Source organism: Hylobates moloch, unplaced genomic scaffold (genome assembly GCF_009828535.3).
Source record: "Hylobates moloch isolate HMO894 unplaced genomic scaffold, HMol_V3 SCAFFOLD_9, whole genome shotgun sequence".
Taxonomy (NCBI): Eukaryota; Metazoa; Chordata; class Mammalia; order Primates; family Hylobatidae; genus Hylobates; species Hylobates moloch.
Genome location: NW_026652284.1, coordinates 92,728,486 through 92,737,161, shown reverse-complemented (window position 1 = coordinate 92,737,161; position 8,676 = coordinate 92,728,486). Strand labels below are relative to the sequence as shown.

The following is an 8,676-nucleotide window of genomic DNA, read 5'->3' as shown; positions in this document are numbered from 1 at the left end:
GGCTAATTTTTTTGTGTTTTTAGTAGAGACGGGGTTTCACCGTGTTAGCCAGGATGGTCTCGATTTCCTGACCTCGTGATCCGCCCGCCTCGGTCCACCAAAGTGCTGGGATTACAGGCATGAGCCACTGCGCCCGGCCTTTTGATAGTTATTTTTAATTGGATTAAACTTCTACTTTATTCTTGGATAGAAAAAAGTTAAGAAAATGTATATTTAATATAAATTATATATAAATAAAATTTTATATATAAAATTTATTTTGTATATAATTATACGGCTTGTAGATAAATATTTCAAAAAATTATAATTTAAGAAAACCTGTTTGACAAGTTTCATATTATAAAAGTGTGTCAAAAATGTATTCTGAAAAGAAGTTAAAATTCAGTACATGTGAAAATATTTGAGCTGAAATGTTTATGTACTGCTTAATGAAAATAAAAATAAAATTGAAATTTTTCTTCATTTCAAAGAATTAAACCTGAGCTTACCAGGTAGCTTAATACTTATAAAGAGAAAATTTTCTCAATTAAAAATAGTATGGCTTGTGAAGACATCAGTTGAGCTACCGACAGTTTAAAATATATAAAAATGTTTCTAGCAATACTAATAAAAATAAGAATATGTTGAAAAAACATATTCTTTAGAAAAAATAGTAAAAAGGGCATTAAATGTGGCTAAGAAACCAATTAAAGAATGAACATGTGTAACACAAATGATTATTTTGCATGTTATTTTAATATTCAGATAATTCATATAAAGAAGATGCTTTTTATACACAGATATGTCATTTTAATTTTTTAGAAATTATTTTATTTTTAAAATAGTTTTTGTATAACTATTGTGAGACGTGTCAATATAATATCAATTATGTTAATACATATTTTAATTATATAATTTTATTTACTTTTAGCTTCTTGTTTCATACTTAACAATTTTTTCAGTTTCAATGACAAAGTCATCAGATTTTGATACACAAGTTATTATTTTAAAACTATGTTCACATCTACTGTTCCTCTTAGCCTGTGTTCCTTGAAGGGTAAGGATGTCATCCTGTTGATATTTGTGTCCCCACAACTTGGCACGGCACCTGGTACTTGGTACTTAGTAAATATTTAATGAATCTGATTGAATGGGTAAATCTTCTAATAATGTAAAACTAAAAACACACAAATACTGTATACTGTCAGTCAGAAGTAATGTGAAACCATTTTTACATAATTTTTCTTTCTTTTTTTTTTTTTTACTTACTAATACTGGTCATCCCCATATACTAGAATTCTATTTCAAATCGACTCCTATACTTTTCTGTAATCTTTGGATGTAAAATGAGTTTCTTGTACAGATCCTTTTGATAGTCTTCAACCTAACAGGCCTTTGATTCCACAAGAATTATATCATTGATTGTATATGATATGATATGGTACAATGCCAACAATTTTTGTAGGCATACTGGAGCATAAGAATCTATGAAAGCAGGGCTGTATTCTTTCTGTTAATATCTCCAACATCAAGCATAATACCTGGCTCAATAATTATTTGGTATAATAAATGCATATGCAATTTAAAAAAGAGATTTCTATATACCTGGAAGTATATTACAACACTGGCTTTAAGGTTTCTTTTCCATACCATGCATTAAGCAGCTTTGTTTCTCTCCTAGGTTGATGGGAGTATGTCTGTCGCTGCCATCAACTTTAACCTGACTTGCCATATCATTAGATGTATCCTTAGTAACATAATGAAATTCTAAAGATAGCCACATTTCTGAATAGCTGGCAGAGTGTGGGCCTAATAATGATGTTGAACATTCTTTATAAAATTGATGGATCATGTACAAAGCAAGGGCTCAATCAAGGGCAAAATTCTCCAGGGTGAAATCCACCTCTAGGTTACCATCTGCATTTCAAGTATTTTCTGATTGACTTGACTCTGATGAGATTTTTCTCGCAGGTTAAGTATTCCCATTACCCATCTTGAATTTCTCATAGATAGTGAAGTGGAGAATACAGTGTCATTTTTTAGCCAATACAAAAATATAAGGCAATAAAGATGAAAGAGAGGGATGTAAGAAATTGTGAATACCAAATTTGGGCCATGACTTTGCTAAGTCTCCTGACACATGGCAAAAAATATAAAATTATTGCTTAGAAAACCTATGCAGTGCATATTAAAATCTACTTGTGTTTTTTCATTTCAGAATTGTATTTTCATAGAATTATGAATATAATTGTTAGAATAAAAATTTAATATTTTGTCTGATTCTAAATAAAACAGATGAAATATTCCTAGGCCAGTTTTACAGATGAGGCAGGAAAGATTCAGGGAACTAATACAAGGGATTAATATCTTTTCTTAATACGGTACACTAAGTCTAAGTCTCCTGCTTCTGATATCATTACTCATCCAACTGTATGAAATCCAAGATTTTTCTTCTTTGAAAGGTCGTGAAATAAACAAGTTTATACCAAAAAGTCGATTTTCTGAACAGAAGGGACACATAAGAACTTAAGAGTGATTTCAGTGTATTTATTCTTTGTTATACCAAGCAAAGCAGTAAGAAAACTGGAGTGTTTTCTTTTGCTCTTGTCACCACAATGGCAATTCAACTTATCTCTGACTTCAAGTAATCACCTATATTTCAGTTGAAAACTACATTATGCACCAGCTAGGCTTGTGAAATCTATATTAAGTGAAGTGCATATTTCCAGTGAAATTATACTCCCAATTAGATGGAAGCAAACATAAAATGAGAACTATATTTACAGTAGCAATAATGAGAACTCAGTTATATTTTGTAGTAGTTAGTGCCATCTGTTTTTTTCTAAACAAACCCTGGGTTATTCATAACAGATTAAAGCAATTAAAATGTAATGTAAATATTGTTATGGCACACTTGAAATAAACATCTCCTGGCTTCAAAATAATGTCATGTTATAAATAAACCTTCAGCATACACCGAAATGACAAATGACAGTTTCGTTCATTCATTTATTTATTCATTCATTCATTTGTTTTTAACTATAGTAAGAAGTTCTCTTCAAATTCTTGTACTGATGGACAATTTATTTCTTCCTAGGGCATAGCAAAGCTAGATTTGATAAGGACATGTTACTTAATGACGAATGCTATGAACTCTTTCAGTGGATTTAGATCAGTGAAGAAGACTGATGGTATTGTAAAAACAATTTCTAAGAAATATATGCTTTCTCAGATAAGCATACATTCTTTCACAATGAATTCAAAGAGATTTCTTATATATAATTAGAATAAAACAACATATCTTGAAAAATTGTTTCTACTACGTATAAGCAGTTAGAAAATTGCATTACTTTTACATGTCTATCTTTTTTTCACATTCAGGGTAGTGAGAATTTTAGCCATGGGTACAGTTATTTGTTTTTAGTGGAATAGAAACAGTTCTATTTTGAAAGTAAAAATTTGTCATAGCAAATGTATTTCTAATTTATTGTAACAACCAGATAGAAAAACTCATTTTATTAGAAATAAATGGTACCATACAAAGTAAAATCATTGGCATAAAAAATAGTGTAAAAATTATAAGATTTTATATGTTTGCTAATGTTCACTCTATTTCTTATGTCGATGATTTTTATCTTCTATTTTGAACAATTTCTAAAACATATTTTTATCTGGTTATTATAATAAATTAGAAGTACATTTGCAATGACATCAATTGTCTAGGAAAAATTTACATAGGTGAAATTTTATACTTATTTTGTACATTTTTAGTTTATAAATCAGAAGATTAAAAGGTTTTATAATTTTGCAATATTTTGGACATAGTAAGTTGAGGAACCTACCAGATATCTAAGTACAGAAGTTAAATAGACACTTGAAGAGAATGGTTAAGAGCTCAGAAAAAAGTTAAGGCTGGATATATAAATTTCACGAGCATCAAGCTAAAAATAATGTTTAAACTTATGAAGTTATTTAGTGAGAAATTGTGGAAAGAAGGGACAAGAGCATTAAGGACTAATTCCTAAGGTACTCCAGCCCTCAGTCATCAGGTTATCAAGTAACAAAAGCAAAAGATTCCAAAAGAGAGCAGCAAATAAGCCAGAAAGAAAACCAGACTAGGCTGATGAATTGGAGGCCAAAAAACAAAACAACAAAATAAAAAACAGCGCTTGAAGAAGGAAGGAATAGTCAGCTCTAATAAATGTTGCTGAAAAGTTTTTGAAAGAAAGCATAAAAGTTACCACTGGATTTGGCAGCCTGGGTTTAAAAACAGTGGAATAGAGGAAAGACTGACAATAAAACTGGAGACAATTGTATAGAAATTTCTCTCAGGAGATATATTTAATAGATTTTCTATTAAAGAAAGCAGCTGAAAGAGGATGGGGATATTATAAAGTTTTCTTTGTTTATTTAAAATGGAAGATAGAAGCCACAATTACATGCTGTTGAGAATGATGCAGCATAGTACTGTACATGCGACTGAGAATGATCCAATGTGCCAGTGATGCAGAGGAGATGAAGAACATTTAGGAATAAGTCCTTAACAGTGTTTAATACTAGCAACACAAGAACTAGGGTTGGCTTTTTATGGAACAAGGCCAACTTCTCAATTTTAAAAGACAAAGAAACAAAATATGGATGTAAATACCAGTGAGGTGATCGATTTGATGGTGTTAAGAAGAGAGTGCTTCTATCTATTGCTTTACCCTCTCAAAAAATTATAAAGAAGGAAATAAAACAAAATAAGGGATGAGAAGGAGAAACAGTGAAAAAGCAGTTGGAGTGGAAATGTTCTTCATATTGTAGTTACTTTAAAATGTTATTTGGCATCTATTTGGCATATATATGGCTAAACTTGCATATGTATATGAATAAATTTTATTTCTATTATTTTTAATAACCACAAATATAACCTTGCCTCTTTCTTTTCTGCTTTCCATTATAGTAAAAATGTAGGCAGCAACATATTTTTATGTGTAATAAAGGGATACAAATAGTTCAGTATTTCTTGCCTTTCCATTTCAAATTGGTCTAATTTTTTTTGGTCAATTCTTTCATCAATAGACAGCTGTCAGAGTTCCACTAGTAGGATATGGCTTTATGTTGTTTCTGGTAATGCGATAGGTTTGTGCTGAGACAACACACTGTAGTGGTTAAGAACCCTGCTGGTTGAGTTCAAATTCCAGCTCTGCTAAGAACATGCAGTTAAGATCTCTGAGATCTTAAGATCTCATTTTACCCATTTAAAAATGGGGATGAAAATACCACTTTGTAAGGATTCTGTGTTTTAGCTTAAGAGTGTAAACTGAGCTGCTAGTCAAGTGCTTTGCAAGCTATATGCTCTAAATAGAGACAGTAATCATTGCTATTATCATTATTGTATTTATTAGTCTCTATTCTAAATTAATTGCCTCTTTTTAAGTTTCTCTTTCTTAGCTGGTCTTTATTCAATTTGATATATAACAATAGAACCCTATTTAATAAGGCTTTAATGTTGATATAAGTGTAAATATTTTTAAAGTAATTAATACATTTAAGATGTTATAAAAGTGTAGGTGTTTGGGCTACTTTAGTGAAAATAATAGGTGGATAACTGCTTGTCTGATTTTAAAATGACACAAAGATTAATAGCATGTTTCAGAGACTTCCATTTAAATAATCATATCATGAGTTTTATGCTCTATTCAACACTTAAGCACATTTTATTATAAAGGCTTTATCACTTTTATTTCAAAAATGTCCCTTGGATATGGTCTTATACCTACATTTGTACTTTTACTGTCCCTAAGTAATTGTACGATGTTGGGAAAGCACCTTAGCCTTTTTAAGCCTCAATTTTCTCAATGGAAAAATATGGATAATAATAGTACTCAGACTTCCTGTGAATCGAGAGGTAGCTCATAGCATGGTGTTTTAAATGTAGAAAGTGCTCAATAAGTATTACATATTAGCATTATTAGCTATTCACATATGCTTCTATTTATATATTTTTTCTGTGTGACTATTATTATTTCTAATGAGTGTTAAGCTAATTTAAGGAGTACAATCTACATCTGTGTAACAGACTAGTCACTGGATAATTCCTAGACTAACCAAAATGAAATTGGCCAGCCCTTTTGAGGTGAAGAAAACAAGAAAGGGAACTAATCTTTTATTGACAGTTTTATGGGATTCTACAGGTCAAACACGAATTATATTTGGATGTTATAACATATAAGCCTATTATTCACTTTCAAGAATGTTCCTTTTATTATATTATTACAGGTGAGACAACAAGGTTGTTAAGACCCTTTATCTTTGTTGGAATTTCTGCTTACTTTGCATATTTATGTTAGGGAAAAGGAGGAATGAATGGCAGACTTAAAATCTAATAAAAATATGGATATTCATTTCACCAAATAAATTTGAAGCAATTTGAAATAAAGACATTTAGAAAATGAGTGAATTACCCACGGTTAATACATTGGCAGTCAGTATACTATTTTCTGATATATACTTTTAAATTTTTACGTATTTAAAATAGTTGATAAATGAAAATACTTAATTGCCAAGTGAGTCCTCATTCTACCGAAATATTCTATATATTGTTCCAGAACAGGAGGGGATAAAGATGATCAAATTTCTACTTAAAAATTTGTATAACAACAATAACAAAAAGAAAATACAAATAAGGATTATATATTTTGAGAATTGTATGATTCAAAAAACAAGAAGTACATATAAAATACAAATTATTAATCTATTTAAAAATGTATGATCAATGAAGTTACTTTAATATTATATAATTGCTTTTTAAATCATTTTAATTATGTGAGATTACCTGACTTCTAATTTGAAAGGAAATATAGCATAGCTCCTTAAATTGTTATTTCTTTCACTGGCTACAGTTTCTATTTAATACAGATGGAGAATGATTGATGCTAAAATTATTGTAATTTTGTCTACCTACAACACAGAGTATAAAGAGCAAGAAAATCAAACTTTGAATTAGTAAAACACAACAAAACAAAACAAAAAAACAGTAGCATTTACACCAAGTAATTGTTCCTGTGTGTATTTAACTAACTGCTTTCAGAACTCAAGTAATTCCAAGAGGAAAAAACTTTATTTGGTCTTTCCTTAAACCCCATCCTTTCTTGTTCTTTAAAATCTTACTCCTAATTTGTTTATTAATTGAAAGAAAAAGGAACTTGAAGGATTTACCCCCTCTCCTCCAAGTCAACTATGCCCAAAGGCAAATGTGTATTCTCACATATTGTATATTAGCTGTCATATCAAAATCTTATTTTAGCTACTACGACCCACTTTAAATCTTTCAGCCCAGTAAATCTGATAGTACTGTAAAAACACTTTTTTCCCGTCATACTCAGCTTTTTTTCCTGTCATACTCAGCTAAAATATGATGATACTGACTTCTTTCATTTCAATATGTTTTTCTAACATTGTTACACAAACATTTTTATTTTTGAGAATGTACATCTTAAGCTGAAAGCTTCCTGTGTCCAGTACACTGGAAATGTCAAACAAAATTGAAGTATTTTTCATAATCTTTTATATTATTCCTGTTATTCAATTTGAAAGCTATAGCACTTTTCACATTTATGTCACTTCTTTCTAATAAAAACATCCTAAATGTAAACCTTGTGTGTCGAACATCACTCTCCACTTATAAAACCAATCCATAGGTGATATGGTTTGGCTCTGTGTCACCACCCAAATCTCATCTCTAATTGTAATCCTCACGTGTCAGTGGAGGGGCTTGGTGGGAGGTAATTGAATCACGGGAGCGGACTTCTCCCTTGCTCTTCTCTTGATAGTGTGTTCTCATGAGATCTGGTTATTTGAAAGTGTGTGGCACTTTCCCCTTCACTCTCTCTCTCCTTCTCTGCCATGGTAAGATGTAGTTGCCTCCCCTTTGCCTTCTGCCATGATTGTAAGTTTCCTGAGGCCTCCTAGCCATGCTTCCTACTAAGCCTACAGAACTGTGAGTCAATTAAACCTCTTTTCTTCATAAATTACCCAGTCCCAGGTACTTATTTATAGCAGTGTGAAAACAGACTAATACAATAGATCAATTTTAGTTTGGGTAGAAACCATTCCAGAGCAAATCAAGAAAAATTAAGTTTCACACACACACACACCATTTTTTATAAAAGATCACTATCCATAGTGGAAGACTATAATTCCTCAGATTCTGTGATGCATGATGCTCTGTTTGGTGCTCTGCTGAGAAACACTGATGGATATTACAAAACAAATTCACTTATAAATTTAGTGCAGACTGACAGTCATGGCTCACTGTAGCCTTGACCTCCTAGGCTCAAGGTGTCCTCTCACCTCAGCCTCTCAAGTAGCTGGGACTGCAGGCATGCACCACCATGCTGGGCTAATTTTTTTTTTTAATTTTTTGTAGAGACAGAGTCTCACTTAGTTGCCCAGGTTGGTCTCAAACTCCTGGGATTTAGAAATCCTCTTGCCTCGATGTCCCAAAGTGCTGGGATTACAGGTGTAAGCCACTATGCCTTGCCTCAATTTTAAAATGTTGCCACTTCAAGAATGTTATATAAAAAAATTAAACAGTATATAATATTTTGATATTGTATTGTTTTCACTTAGCACAATTTCCTTGAAATTCATCCAAGTCATATATATGAATCATTCTTTTTTATTACTGAGTAATATTCCATTGCGTGGATT

General features: G+C 31.2%; 1 protein-coding gene across 2 annotated transcripts in view; it reads left to right on the top strand.

Moving 5' to 3' along the window:
* Positions 1-8,676, top strand: part of CSMD3 (CUB and Sushi multiple domains 3) — a 1,208,741-nt gene that overhangs the window by 902,454 nt on the left and 297,611 nt on the right. The window lies entirely within an intron of this gene.